The sequence below is a fragment of the Bubalus kerabau genome, chromosome 1 (genome assembly GCF_029407905.1).
Source record: "Bubalus kerabau isolate K-KA32 ecotype Philippines breed swamp buffalo chromosome 1, PCC_UOA_SB_1v2, whole genome shotgun sequence".
NCBI lineage: Eukaryota > Metazoa > Chordata > Mammalia > Artiodactyla > Bovidae > Bubalus > Bubalus kerabau.
This window is the reverse complement of record NC_073624.1, coordinates 79,747,252-79,762,145: the sequence shown is the minus strand read 5'-3', so window position 1 is coordinate 79,762,145 and position 14,894 is coordinate 79,747,252. Positions and strand designations below refer to the sequence as shown.

The following is a 14,894-nucleotide window of genomic DNA, read 5'->3' as shown; positions in this document are numbered from 1 at the left end:
GATCATAGTATATTTGTATGCATAGTGACTTCGTGGTATCTCTGTTAAATCTAACCCCTGTTTTGATAATTCTGGTGGAGGAATTATGCTGGAATTCGATTAACCTTAATCTCCTGCTATGTAGCAGAAGTGAAAAGTGAATGTGTTAGTCAGTTAGTCACTTGGTCATATCCAAGTCTTTGGGACCCCCATGGACCGTAGTCCATCAGTTTGGAATTCTTCAGGCAAGGATACTGGAGTAGCCATTCCTTTCTCCAGGGGATCTTCCCAACCAGGGATCAAACCTGTTCTCTACATTGCAGGCAGATTCTTTACCATCTGAGCCACCAGGGAAGATATGTGTTGACGATTATTCAAATGGAGACACAAGGACAATGCCTGCCTCCCCCACAAGGCCTCAAACATTCTTAAAAGGGGAGGAATTTGCAGTGGGTTCTCCCCACAGTTTTCCATGATGACCCATGTTTCACTGTCCTGTGTGCTGTCACACCAATTGTTCAGAATCATGTAAATCTCTATCCTGTGTTGGAAAGACTCTAGTGGATGAAGCAGCTGGCTATAGTCAAAGATTCAGAAATTAATCCATTTAACTCAGAAATGCTTATGGTAGACAGAATAATACCTCAAAAAGGTCCATGTCCTAATTCCTGGAACCTGTGTATGTGTTACTTTACATGGCAAAGGGGAAATAAAGTTGCAGATGGAATCAAGTTTGCTAATAAACTGACCCCAAGATGAGGAGACTATCCTGGCCAATGAAATCACAAGGGTCCTTAAAAGTGGAGGAGAAGCAGTGTGAGAGTGTTACAGTGTGAGGAGGACTCAGTGTGCCAATGGCACCCTTGAAAATGAAAGGAGGAAACCACAAGACAAGGAACATGACATCCTCTAGAAATGGGAAAAGGCAAAAGAAATGAATTCACCCCAGCCCTAGCACCTGCAGAAAAGAATGTGGTCTGGTAGACACATTTTAGCCCAGTGAAACCCATGTCAGATCTCTGACCTACAAAACTATACGATAAATTTATATTATTTCAGGCATGAAATTTCAGTAATTTGTTATGGCAATAGTATTACATGAATTCAGTGGCATTCAGGAACAAACAGAAAATCAGAATCCAGTGACTGTAGTTACTTAATTCACATTTCAGAATCCAAAGACTTGATCACTTTTTATGGGACAACAGACAAGCCAATAAGAGGGCATTAGTATTGCAGGATGGCATAGGCACGTTGGTTTTGAACTGGTAGTGGTTTATATCTGCTTCTAGGAAAGATATTTTAAGTACCAATAAGAGTACCAACCAGTGTCCCAGTGGAGGGAAGCCAAACTCTATACCTTGCTCACATATGAGCACAATCAATCAGTCATCAAGTGGGTAACCTCAGAACCATATCATAACCAGGTTCTTTCTACCTATCACAAGGTTGATAATTCAGTAATCACTTCTTTTACTCACTGTCTATGGTACTCTAATATCATTAAAAGAAAGGAGTTTGCAGACTATAAAATGATATCTCATGGAATGTTTTATCCCCCTGACTTAGATACCCCAAATCAATATCTACACAATTACACTAGAGTACAATAGTTTAAAAATAGCCTGTATAGCTTCAGAGATGAAGCATGTGTTGCAATTACATATTCCTAAGGTTTTTCCCCTTAATCTTTAGCAATTTAAGCCATTTGACTTGTGGTAATCATGTTCAATGATCAATGATGTATTAAATGTCTTTTAGGCATATATGTTCACACACACAGAATAAAGAGGAGTAAAAAAAGTTTGAGTGAATTAGGATATCAGTTCAGTGGTTTTACTTTTCTTTCCTGTAGAAATCTAGCCTGATAGGTATATCAAGTGGGCAGAAAAGTTCTGATCTATGAGCTCATCTGAAAAATTGATGCTTTTGAACTGTGGGGCTGGAGAAGACTCTTGAGAGTCCCTTGGACTGCAAGGAGATCAAACCAGTCAATCCTAAAGGAAATCAACCCCGAATATTCATTGGAAGGACTGATGCTGAAGTTGAAGCTCCAATACTTGGCCCCCTAATGTGAAGATCCAGTGCATTAGAAAAGACCCTGATGCTGCGAAAGATTGAGGACAAGAGGAGAAGGGGAAGACAGAGGATGAGATGGTTGGATGGCATCTTCAACTCAAGGGATGTGAGTTTGAGCAAACTCTGGGAGATGGTGAAGGACAAGGAAGCCTGGCATCCTGCAGTCCATGGGGTCCCAAAGAGTTGGACACGACTTAGCAACTGAACAACAACAACAAATGAGCTTATCTGAGACCCACATTGTGTCTTTCTTGCCATCCCACCCTACTTTAGGAGATAATTCTATACATTCACATCACAGTGTCATAGCATCTTCAGCATCACAGTATCCACATTCTGGTCCATAAGCAGGGAATGAAGCAGAGGACAGACAGCTTCTGTTCAAAGGTATGCAGAAAGGTGCAGACTCTCCTACTGACTTCTAATTAGCTAGAGTTGAGTCACATAGCAAAGCTGCAAAAGAGGCTGGGAAATGTAATCTGTAGACAGGTGGCTACATGTTCAGCTAAAATGTGAAGGATCCTATTAGTTAAGGCAAATGGAGAGTCTGGATATTGGGTGAGTAATCAGCAGTCTCAGTGCAGAGAGCTAGAACAATCCCTACCAGTCAAACCAGATTTGGCCCAGACCTTTGTATGTGTATCTTCACCTTATTCCTGTGCTAATGTGCCTGGTTTTGATCTATTTCTGGCTGCCTATTTCTCCCTTTGTATTCCTTTATGTATTTCTGTTTGCATGTTGTCACTTTACTTGCCTTTGCTACCAGTTTACAGTCATTTTCCACTATATTCTTGGGATATCATTTTTGGTTTATGGTTGCCTGTTACTCCTACATTCTGTCTTTAAGTGGTTGCCTTTCTGGCCAACCAAATAATCTAGGATCTCAAATAGCCCAGAATTCTTCTCTTTCACTCCCAGATAATCTCAACCAATAATGTGTGACATAAATCACTTTTATGCAGACAGCATCCACAAGCTTTATCCTTTGCCAAAATGCATTAAGAAAGAATGACATCAACAGGTTTTATGTTTTATTGACCTTTAGAGTAGATAAAACTTGTGCTAAATAGTTAGTAGCTCTACTTAAACAAATTAGATTGATTTGAGACCAAATCTACATTAGGTAGTCAATATGCAACCTCATTTACAATAACACATCAATCATAATGTAGGATTAGCAGTCATGTGGATGAACCTCTGAAGCTACCACCTTCCATGGATTACTTATTCTCGATATTTTTAAGATGTTTTGTTGGTATCTTGAAATTTTTTGTTTCTTTTTTAAAGGAATTTTGAGAAAATGAGGCCCAGACTCTAGGAACATAGTGAAGAAGGGGCATTTCCAAGTCAATAGCTTTCTTTGTAATAGTCAGCAAAAGAAATATATAAATTGAACTTATAATGGAGAAATCATAATATTCCATCAAATTAAGGCAAATAAAGTAACTGATCAGTGCTTAAAGGCATCTAAAGTAACTGATCATGAAGGCAGCCAATGACTTCAGCAATGTAAAAGATAAAAAATAGAACACTCAGAGATTACACAGCCCAGCATCTTTTGTCTTACTGATTGAAAGACATATCCAAGTGGGGGGATTTTCACTTGAGAAAGCCAGAACTGGAACCAGGTATAAATGCTTGGGCAAAATACAGTGTCTTGGATTTCTGACTGACCTACATTTAGAGCTACATCTCTTTTTATCTCTTCTTACCTTTTTCTTTTCTTTCTTTTTTTTTTTTTTTTTTTTTTTTACTAACAAAGTTGCTTTACTTTGGAAAATGCTGAAGGAAATAAATTAAATACTCTGGTCATTTGGCTAACCAGTTCCACAAATTCCACATACGAGATGAGTTTGTACCAAGTCAGAGGAAACAAAAATACATGCATATTCATATACAAGAGGGGGCTTCTCTGGTCACTCATAATCTGCCTGCAATGCAGGAGACCTGGGTTCAATCCCTGGCTCAGGAAGATCTCCTGAAGAAGGGAATAGCAACCCACTCCATTATTCTTGTCTGGAGAATTCCATAGACAGAGGAACCTGATGGGCTATAGTCCGTTGGGTTGCAAAGAGTCAAACACGACTGAGTGACTAACACACATACAAGAGTAGAAAGAGAATTTTTAAACTTTTAAGACTTTCAGAAGTTCACAGATTGAAAGTCCTTTAGTAGTACAAAATTAAATGAACGCCAAAATGTTTTTTAAAGGTAGTGAAAAAAATAGTTCCAAGTCAATCTACTGACATCAGGTTGTGGTGAAGGGAAGTGCAGTGTTTATTACAGGGCACCATGCGAAGAATTTGGGCCTGTTAAGCACTAGTTACCTGGACTCCTTGCTTGGTGTGCTGCAATAAATGCTGTACTTTTCTTCACCATAACCCAGTGTCGGTAGATTGGCTTTACTGCACACAGGCAAGCAGACTCCAGTTTGGTGTGGTAACAGTATCACTAGCTTTTGTTCTAGCGTTGATCAAACTTATATATGAGCTTTTAGAAGGTGAATTGGATCTAATTCTTGGAAAATTTACTTTTCTGAATGAAAGAGGCCTGAAAGCAATAGGATTTCCTAAGTGAGTGGAGAAAAGTAGGGGAAAGAGGCCCCACATGTCTTCACTCAGGCTCCTCCTCTCTGTCTCCAGATTCACAGTGGGCAGAGCTCCCAGTTTCTGGCTTGTTTACCCAGGAGTAGTTAGCAAGATTCATAGGCTACTTCAGCCAAGGGTCTGTGGCCAGCTTCTCCAGGATGGTGCACAGTTCAGGGACAGCCTTGTCTTTGACTACAAGCCAATGCTGTTTTCTCCAAGTCATCCCTGCAACCAACTATTGACATACGTTTGACTGAAAATTAACTTTTAGCATCAATTACTTCCAGTAAGAGATGCTAAAGAAATATTTTCTAGCTAGGAAGCAAGTAATCAGGATAGATACCTTGTATGCAGAATGACAAATGTAATTTTCCTCCTTTAAAAATGTTCTTTTCCTATGGTTTACTTTTAAGGATTACCTGGGAGTAAATTCATTCTATTAGTTAACAACTGTACATCAAAGACCTGCTGGGCCCTAGGCATGATTCCAACCATTGAAGGAGCAGCAATGAATGAAAGAAAGGAAAACCCTGCCCTGATCAGTCTTACATTCCCATCACTTGAGTTCTTGTGGTTTGAATCACTCAAATAGTTAGGTCTCTACTAGGTGCCAACATCAAACTAATTTGAGAAAATGAGCTAATTCTGCACTTTACACTACCCATGTGATTTTGTCAGTTGAAAAGACTGAACAAAGATCTTCATGTATCAAAACTTTCAGTTAGGTGGCCCTAGAGATTTGAGGATATGCAGAGAGAGATGGTTCAGAACATCGTCATCCAGTGGGGCTTTGCTACATACATATATAAGCTTGTCACGATAAAAATGGGGCAAAGCTTGCAGCCCTACAAAACATTAAAACATTTTTTTAAATAAAATAGATTTTAAAAAATTACAAAAGATAATATCAGTAAATGTAAATATATTTTTTTTTAGAAATACATTTCAAAAATAGTTACCATATTCTAAAGGCCGCCAAGGTGCTATGGAGCTACTGGAGCCCCACAGTAATAGCACAGGTACGTCTGGTGCCCCAGTGTCAGGTGATAATTTGCAGTTAACTTTAGCCCATGCTCCATGACGCTGACATCTGTGGCAGAAGACAAGGTTTCTGTTCCCCACAATGTGCCCACAAGTTCTGAATGCAGACTCAAAAGTCAATAACTGCCTGAGTCTCTAGAAAGTCTCTAGAAAGCTTTGGAGTCAAAGCCAAAATCATTGTACATCCTTTTCCCAGTGTGATAACATTTGTAGCTGCAGTGACTGTTTGAAGAAGAAATGCATGGGAGGGATTGAGCAGTCCCAGGAAACCTTCTTCCATGTATTGAGTCTGTCCTGTCTGGGGCCTTTTCAGGAAACATTCTAGATGTCACATTTGTTCCATCAGGGGTTTTCCATTGGATTGCTACATGCAAAGTGAGCTCACCACTTGTCAGCTTAGATATCCAAACCACTGCCATGTGTAGGGGCAGGGAAGCATTGATTTCTCCTGCCTACTGAGGCTTTTTGGTTGTAGGATCCAAATCTTCAAGGGTACATGTGATGGGAGTAAGAGTATTGTCTTCATTGATTGTCTTCCTTAAACCCCTAAGACATCATCCTCAACTCCCCACCTTAAAGGCTTTTGTGCTCCAGCTTCTGATCCCAAGGTATTTCCTGTCTCACCCTCCACTCCCAGGACTTCAGGCAGTCTTTACAGTGATGTCTCCCCAGAAATTGTCTCCAGCCCACCTGAATACCTCACAGCATATCATACAGAACTTGTAAAAACCTGAACTTGTTACCTCCACTTCCCCACACCATGAATCCACCATGCTTAATCTTGTCCCCATATTTCCAGCCTCAGGGAATGACAGGAGTCACTCCCCACTCATTTTTCCAACCTAGAAACTTGACTGGCAGCCTGTGTCCTTGCTTCTCCCTCGTTACCACTCTGACCTCATCACCACTTCCTGCTGCTTCTCTTCCTACGAATTCTTAAGTCCATATGTCCTCTGCATCCCTGTGTATGTTAGATCCTCGACATGTTCCCCAGAAATGGTGTGGCATCCTCCTGACTTCTGCTCCAACCCCAGTTTTCTCCTCAACTCATCCTCTTAACCACTCAAATATAAAGGTGAATCTGTACCATATAACCACTAACATCCTTCCATATACTCTCATCATCTGAAGAATAAAATCCACATGACTTTCCAGCCCACTTTCCATTATTGCCTAGCATGCACTACTCCCTGGTACATGAAATTGCTTTAATTTCAGACATACCACATTCTCTCAAATTCTCTCTGCCTATAAAGTCCTTTCCCCATAATATTTTTCAGCTTCAGGTGACACTGAAAAATCAGAGGCTTTCCAGACTCACAGACTTAGAGAATGAACTTATGGTTACCATCAGAGTGGGGATAGTTAAAGAGTTTGGGATGGACATGTACACACTGCTATATTAAAATGGATAACCAACAAGGTCCTACTGTATAGCACAGGGAACTTGGCTCAATGTCATGTGGCAGACTGGATGGGTGGGAAGTTTGGGGGAGAATGGATACATGTATTTGTATGGCTAGGTCACTCTGCTCTTCACCTGAAACTATCACTACACTGTTAATTGGCTATAATGTAAAATTAAAACTTTAACAACAAGAAAAAAATAGAAAAAAAATTTAAAAATAAAAATCAGAGATTTTCACAGTTTTAAAAATCTGAGTTTTAAACATCTCTAGAAAAATCGTCTCTGGCAGCATGGAGTCTGCTTTTGCACACAGCAACAATTGGCCAGAGCTCCAAGCTGCTGGCCCTGTAGCTAGAACCTCAACTCTGTTTCTGACTACTACTCTCCAGCCCTGCTCACTTTATTCATTGTTTTTACTTGTCTGCTCACTGTTGGCATTTGAATTTCCAACCCCTGATCTACAGAAATGCAAAAGCTTATGAATTCATTTACCAATGAATCATAAAGCTTCCAGCATATGGGACAGTTGCATTGCCATGACTTAAATAAACAGTGTTGCTGTAGTGAGCAAGACATTCTGCCCTCTTATTCTATTCCAGGCATTGAGAATAGAAAATTTGGTAACATAAGGTTATACTGGCATGCCTATTACATTTTGTTTTATTACACTTTGCAGATACTCAGGTTTTTTTTTTTTTACAAATTGAAAGTTTGTTGCAACCCAGCATTAAGCAAGTCCATCAGTGCCAGTTTTCCAACAGCGTTGGTTCATTTTGTGTCTCTGTGTCACATTTTGGTAATTTTCACAATACTTCAAACCCTCCACCAGCAAAATGATTGTGACTTGTTGAAGGTTCAGATGATGGTTGGCTGCTGCTGCTGCTGCTGCTGCTAAGTCGCGGCAGTCATGTCCGACTCTGCGACCCCATAGACGGCAGCCCACCAGGCTCCCCCGTCCCTGGGATTCTCCAGGCAAGAACACTGGAGTGGGTTGCCATTTCCTTCTCCAATGCATGAAAGTGAAAAGTGAAAGTGAAGTCTCTCAGTCGTGTCCGACTCTTAGCGACCCCATGAACTATAGCCTACCAGGCTCCTCCGTCCATGGGATTTTCCAGGCAAGAGTACTGGAGTGGGGTGCCATTGCCTTCTCCGATGATGGTTAGCATTTATTAGCAATAAAGTATTTTATTCATTGAGGTAGGCATATTGTTTTTTAAAACATAATGCTATTGCACACTTAATAGGCTACAGTATAACATAAATACAACTTTTATATGCACTGGGAAACCAAAAAATCCATGGGACTCACTGCATTTCAATGCTTATTTTATCGTGGTAGCCTCAAACCAAACCCAGAATATCTCTGAGATCTGCCTGTATCTATTTAGGTCTTGGAGGAGACGCTAAATTTGGGCAAGAAAGATTTTGTTTCAGAATGTGAGCATTAAAACTAAACATGTTGGTGAGCAAGAGCAGGCAGAGTCAGGTTTGAATGGAATTAGGGTGCTACTAGAAGAAACGTTGGGATTTAAGTGGGAAGATCCATGTTGGAAGACTTCCTGATCGTTAAGACTTTAAGAGATCTAGGAGGAGCAATGAGGTGTCAGGGACTATAAATATGACCTGAGAAAAGAAATGCTTTCTTAAGAAACAGAAAGCTTCATGTGGCTACATGCAGGTGAGCCAAAAGCAGGCCTGAAGTGACAGCTTGCCATCTGTCCTCCGAGAGCCAGCTTTGCAGAACACCAGCCAAAACGAAAATGGTACCACTTGTGTGGGTTGCTCTATTTTGTAGCATTTGTAACAACAGAATTCTTCACCCAGAGTGAAGCCAGAGCATTCCACAGCTGAAGGGAGGGTTGGGAAACCCTCATTTCCTCTGATTCCATCTTCTCCATGGGTGGGCTCAAAGAACCTCCTTTCACTTTTCTCTGCAGTCTGGCTCCTTGTAACAGAGAATGCCAAAATAATATCTGAAAGAGCTCAATTGAGACTTTACCTAGGCTATTGATTGGTGATTATTAGCCCATTAAGTCTGCTGGGTCCAAAAAAATGAGATAGTGCCTTCTGGTGAATTGCCAACAAAACACTTTTAAACCTACTCCTATCCCCCAATTCACAAATTTAAAATGAAGAATTAATTAATATATTCAACATTTATCATTTTCAGCTTTACACGGTGGGATTAAAAGTGTGGGCTTTCTTGATTCGAATCACTATTCATTAGAGGAACTCGAGGTTAAAGTTATTTAACCTCTCTGTGCCAGTCACCTTTTCCTCATCTGTAAAGTGGGGATAATAACAGTAACTTTTTCTTAGAGTTGTGAGAACTTAAAAAAGCTAAAACAGGTAAAGTCTAAAAAGAGGCTAGGTGTGGATTAGCCATTATCAACACTGTATATATTAGACACTGTGCTAGGTACTGAATATCTTTCACAGAGCTTAGCCTAGTGGCTGGCTATGTGTAAAATGTTTCATAGTTACTTTGATTCGCCATTCCAGACAGCGCATTTGGATACAAAAGAGACCTTAGAACCCCTGATGACAGCTTTTTCTCTCTGGCAAAGTGATCATATCCTAGCACAAAGATGACCTCTGGCAGAAGCACAGAATGTTGACAGCCTGGTCAGGTGAAGGATCAGTGACTGCCTTTCAGATTCAGAGGTGCCGGTTTGGCAAAGTTGCTATCCATAGATGTTACAGTTTTAAAAGATAACAGACGCTGCTCGAGCAGCTGTAGTAGACTGTACTACCCTTCAGGAGAGTCCTTGCTCTTCCCTGGGAGAGTATTGGTGGCACACTTGGTCATGTGACTTGCTTTAGGCAATATAATCCACTTCTGCTCTAAAGCAGAAGCTTTAGAGCCTTTGTACTGTAAACTGTGCTCTTTTTCTTGCTTCTGAGATTATGGAAGCATGTCACATGAAGCCTCCTTCAGCCTGCGTCTCTGAAATATTATAATGAGCATCCTTTGTACATGGGGTGCATCTTTTGTACATGAAGTGCATGAGTGAGAATAATTCTTTATCAATAAAACTTCCTGAACATGTGGAGCCCTTTGTTACTGAATCATCACCTATCCTATTTTAACTAATACATCATCCACGATTACATCCAGTTGCTATGATGGCCAGAATACCCTACTGCATAGATCTTTTAACCTCAGGACCTCAGGCTCCTCTTTCTTTCATTTTATGTCTTTGGTGGCTCCACTGGTACCTCCAGTCTTGCTGTTCCCTTGGAGGGAACACAGAGTGGGACAGTGAGCACTAGTGAAAGTGAAGTCGCTCAGTCATGTCCGATTCTTTGCTATCCTGTGGACTGTAGCCTACCAGGCTCCTTCCTCCATGGGATTCTCCAGGCAAGAATACTGGAGGGGGTTGCCATTTCCTTCTCCAGGGCACTAGACCCGAACCCAAATTCTGAGACCAAGGTGCAGCCCCTCCACTGTCTAACTTTGTGATCTTCAGCAAATCAATTCATCAATCTGAGCCTCAATTTTATTTGCTTAAATAGGAGGAGTAAAATATCTGCTAATTGTAACACAACTTTGTTCTCCAGAAGCACATTATAAGTTTTATGATAATATAGAAAATCATTTTTAGTTCTTAAGAAGTCATGGGTGAGACTTCTCTGGCAGTCCAGTGGGTAAGACTTGCCACTTCCACGGCAGGTGACATAGGTTTGATCCCTGATCCAGAAGCAAAATTCCTGCATGCATATGATGCAGCTGGAAAAAATAAAATAAAGCTTACACCAATTTTATACAATTTTTTTTTAATTAAAGAAAAGAAATCATGGATAGGCCTGATCACCATCAACTCATGAAACTCTCAGGCAACACCAATTGACTGATAAGGGTGACCACAGAGGGCAGGGCACCTTAGAAGATTGGTTTATGAGTGAGAGGTCAAGGTCCTCATCTGTGTCCTTACTCAAAACACACTTCTCCGTCCAAAAGTGCCGTTCAGAAAGGGGAGACTTGATGACAACTTTTCATAGTTTTTCAAGACACATTTTCTTATGCCATATAATATTGCAATTGTCTTTTAAATGCAATATGTGAGGGAGAAAAGCTTAGACTCAACCATCAATATACACCGAATTCAGATTTAAAGAGAATGTAAATAAATGTGTACATACCCAAGTTGTTCTCATAGATGCTTACGTCACCACACACAGTGGTTTGTAATAGCCTGAGGGTTTCCCCCAGCCCTGCATGACTCAGAGCAAAGTAAGAGCAGGGGAAGTTAGAATGTTCTTGCCTATCATTCTTTCTCAAGAAGACTCCTTCTCAATCTTCCTTCTAAGTAACCTTACTTGACTGCATAATCTGATTTAGATTAATTCATTCATTCACTCCGTTGTCAAGTTTTTGAGTGACTATAATGTACCAGTTCTAGACACTATATACAGAATAGACAAGTCCCTGCCTGCATGGAACTTACATGCCTGAGGGGAGCTGATGTTCTGTGTTTCTATAGCTCCTGACACTTGTCTCCATCTGTCTCCATGTGCGATAGTCTTTGGTTTGGACTACAAGATCCTTGAAGATATGGGGAACACATATCTCATTAGACTTTGTGTCCTCAGGGTCCCCAGCCCTGGTGCTGGAATACAGAAGGGCTCCAAAAATGTTTCTTTCAAATGAGTAAATATCAGGAGTTAGAAGAGCTAAATTTCAAGTTCCCAAAAAATATGAAAAATAAAGGATTTAGTCACAGTGCACAATCCATAGTTATCCTTAACTGGCTCGTTTTGTGAAAATTTATAACAAGATTAATATTGCTTTTGGTGCCGCTGTGCATTTGTTGACAGACTTAGAGGAGATCAAAGTGAATAAATGCAGAAAGCTAGCTACTTTCTTCTAGGTTATAAAAATTGTTATGAAGTACTTTGCAAACAGTAAGTGTCAGAAAGTACTTCAGTTCAGATCAGTCGCTCAGTCATGTCTGACTCTTTGCGACCCCATGAACTGCAGCACACTAGGCCTCCCTGTCCATCACCAACTCCTGGAGCTTACCCAAACCCATGTCTATTGAGTCGGTGATGCCATCCAGCCATCTCATCCTCTGTCGTCCCCTTCTCCTCCTGCCCTCAATCTTTCCCAGCATCAGGGTCTTTTCCAGTGAGTCAGCTCTTCGCATCAGGTGGCCAAAGGATTGGAGTTTCAGCTTCAAAATCAGTCCTACAAATGAACACCCACGACTGATCTCCTTTAGGATGGACTGGTTGGATCTCCTTGAAGTCCAAGGGACTCTCAGGAGTCTTCTACAACACCACAGTTCAAAAGCATCAATTCTTCAGTGCTCAGCTTTCTTTATAGTCCAACTCTCACATCCATGCATGACCACAAGGTTATGGAAAAACCATAACCTTGACTAGACAGACCTTTGTTGACAAAGTAATATCTTTCCTTTTCAATATGCTGTCTAGGTTGCTCATAACTTTTCTTCCAAGAAGCAAGCATCTTTTAATTTCATGGCTGCAGTCACCATCTGCAGTGATTCTGGAGCCCGGAAATATAAAGTCAGCCACTGTTTCCCCATCTATTTCACATGAAGTGATGGGACCGGATGCCATGATCTTAGTTTTCTGAATGTTGAGCTTTAAGCCAACTTTTTTACTCTCCTCTTTCACTTTCATCAAGAGGCTCTTTAGTTCCTCTTCACTTTCTGCCATAAGGGTGATGTCATCTGCATATCTGAGGTTATTGATATTTTTCCCGGCAATCTTGATTCCAGCTTGTGCTTCCTCCAGCCCAACATTTCTCATGGTTTATTCTTCATATAAGTTAAATAAGCAGGGTGACAAAAAGTACTACAGACTAAGAAATAACACCAAAGTGGTCAAAGCTAAGCATGGGAATGCAACCATGTGAGCAATCTGTCCTGTGTACAGCCGGTGGTGTGTGTGTTATGCAGAGAGAAAAAGAAAGCCAAAGTGCATATTTGAAAGCATTTTCTTCTCCTAAGAGAGAGTCACTTAGAGCTAAGCTGTGAGTACTGCAACAGTTATACAGCAAACTCTGTGGGCTTAAGAAATGTTTTCCCCAAAACGCACTATTAGTTCAGAGGTTGAGAAACTGTAAAGACAAGAGGAAAAGTGGGAGGGACTTCCCTGATGGTCCAGTGGCTAAGGCTTCCCAGCTGGGGTTCGATCCCTGGTCAGGGATCTAGATCCCACGTGCCATAACTAAGAGTTCTCATGCTGCAACTAAAGATCCTACAAGTCACAACTAAGATCCAGCACAGCCAGATAAACAAATATTTTTTTTTTTTAAAGAGTAAGAAAGGGAGAAAAGAATGGGCAAAGGATGTGGAGACAGAAATGAGCTTGTTAGTGATAGTCACATGCTAGGCTACTCTTACCCTCTTCATTTACTTCGTGGCATATTATGTACCTTGCAATGTGTTTAATTACCAAAGGAAAAGAGATACACCGTTATTTAGTTATTTATCATGCAAATATTTATTAGTATCTGCTCTTTTATCTTTGTTTCTTAGGTACCTATTTTGAATCAGATACTATCTTAGATGCTGGACAGAAAAGGACCCCGGCCCTACTGACACTAACATTGTGATAGGGAAAACAGATAATCAACAACTAACTATGTAAATAAGATGATCATAGGCCATGATAAGGGCCATGGAGGTGATATTAGAGGGCCATACCCAAGAAGGTGTCTGGAGTGGGGTAGGTTAGTGCTAGTTTAGAAACGGCTACAGAGGAAAACATCCTAAAGAGCTGATTTTGAATCAAAGTCTGAAGCATGAGAAGAAGCTCACCATGAAAAGCTTCAAATAGCAAAACATTCTAGCCAGGGGAGAGAACAAGTGCCAAAGCCCTGAGGCAGGAATAAACTTGGCAAGTTCACAGAATAAAAAGCAGACCAGTATGACTAGAAGGTGGTGATGAAAGGTAGAGGAGGTAGAGATCAGATCCTACCCGGCCTTGAGAGGTGTGGCAAGTATTTTAAGATTTTCTTTTGGACCTAATGAGAGTCACTGGAGAGTATTTGGCCGAGAATTGAACATGATCTGGAGCAAAGAACTAGTGAACTCAAAGTGTTACACAAACCAAATAACACTGCCTTCACTGCTTTAAGGCACCCCAGGCCTCTTCTCTCCATTAGCACTAAACCAAGGCCCACGCACCCACATTTTAGATGGTTGGTGACTGATTCTGACCCAGTAGAATTATAAGGCATATATTTGAAATTGGGTGCAATTTTGTTAGTAACAAGACAATGCTCATTTCTTTAAGCATTCATGTGATCAGTCTATGTTGACTGTATTTTTTCTCAAATCAAAATTTTCGGCACATGAATTGACAAGTTTAAAGTATGCTTTTTTTTCAATAGCTGAGTAATATTCCATTGTATATATGTACCATATCTTCTTTACCCATTCATCTGTTGAAGGATATCTAGGTTATTTCCAAGTGCTAGCTATTGTAAATAGGTGCTGCCATGAACATTGGGGTGCGTATGTCTTTTTTGATTATTATACACAGTGAAGTAAGTCAGAAAGAGCAAAACAAATAGCATACATGAATGCGTTTATATGGAATCTAGAAAGATGGTACTGATGAACGTACCTGCAGGGCAGCATAGGAGACACAGACGTAAAGCACAGACTTGTGGACACAGTGGGGGAAGGAGAGGGTGGGACCACTTGAGGGCAGAGCCTTGAGACATATATATTACCATATGTAAAACAGATAGCTATTGAGAGTTGGCTTAATGATGCAGGGAACTCAAATCCGGTACTCTTTGACAACCTAGAGGAGGTAGATGG

The 14,894-nt window shown here is 40.6% G+C and overlaps 1 protein-coding gene across 1 annotated transcript in view; it reads left to right on the top strand.

The window, feature by feature from the left end:
* Positions 1-14,894, top strand: part of PTPRR (protein tyrosine phosphatase receptor type R) — a 277,193-nt gene that overhangs the window by 74,738 nt on the left and 187,561 nt on the right. The gene's annotated exons all lie outside the window — the stretch shown is intronic.